The sequence below is a fragment of the Montipora foliosa genome, chromosome 3 (genome assembly GCF_036669935.1).
Source record: "Montipora foliosa isolate CH-2021 chromosome 3, ASM3666993v2, whole genome shotgun sequence".
Classification (NCBI taxonomy): Eukaryota; Metazoa; Cnidaria; class Anthozoa; order Scleractinia; family Acroporidae; genus Montipora; species Montipora foliosa.
Genome location: NC_090871.1, coordinates 40163393 through 40164392, shown reverse-complemented (window position 1 = coordinate 40164392; position 1000 = coordinate 40163393). Strand labels below are relative to the sequence as shown.

At 42.9% G+C, this 1000-nt stretch overlaps 1 pseudogene; it reads right to left on the bottom strand.

Moving 5' to 3' along the window:
- Nucleotides 1-308: 308 nt before the first annotated feature.
- Nucleotides 309-1000, bottom strand: part of LOC137995830 (uncharacterized) — a 3214-nt pseudogene continuing 2522 nt past the window's right edge.

Below are 1000 nucleotides of genomic sequence, written 5' to 3'. Positions count from 1 at the left end.
AAAATTGGCCAGTCTGTTTACACACTGTCTATATCAGACACATTGATTGAGATTCTATTGAGATATCAAGTCTTCTTGAGGGAAATGCTTATATGCATGATCACTTGGTTGGGTTACCCAGTGAGTCTTGACTGCAGAGCTGCTACATGGGAACCATCTAGTGAAACGAGGCATCAGGGGAAATGGGACAGGATGGGAAAAGGTTTTGCCATTCCTTCTTTTGACAGTTCGCAAATCACAGCTCTGCACATGAAAATCCAAAGAACTGAGTCTGCTTGCAGGCTGATATTAGAGAAGTATTAAAACACCTAAATCATGTCAAAAAACCATGCTTAGTCTTCTTTCATGACATTAGTAAATTCTTCTGCCAGAGCTGGGTATGACTCATACGTAGTAGGAAGCTCTAGCATTGGTATACATGTTCGAACCACAGGGCGTCGCTGAAAACCTTCCAAAGAAGAGAAGGACACTTCAATGTGCTCACAGGTAATGACATCACTTCCTGTGCAGAAATGGAGGAACTTGGCCAGTGCCTTTCCTTCTAAGGTTTTGACAAACCTTTTTAGATGTTCCAGACTCTGTCGTTCAGCTTCACTGGACGGCTCTGCCCTGAACAGGTTATTTATTTTCTTGGCTGTTGGACGCTTGCTGTCATACAGTTCCTTGAGACCTTCAAGGGTTTGGAAAGTGTAATCACACCGGAGTGAGTTTACAATAGGGGCCCAGCTGTTTAATACATATCTTGGTTTCTGAACCAATTCTTGGTGAGCCAACTCCATGATTATTGTTCGAATGTTGTCTTTGTTGGGCACCCTGAAGCACTTGAATGTCGAGAGGAATTCAATGGCATCTTTGTCGTTGGCATCAAAAGCATCACTGAGACATGTGTCCAAGACCTCTCTGTCTTCAGCTGCAATGTACTGTCTAAACGATGCTAGAAGAAAGTCTGGTGTGATGCTCTCTTCTCCAAATAAGCATGATGCGAAGAATAGATGAAAAG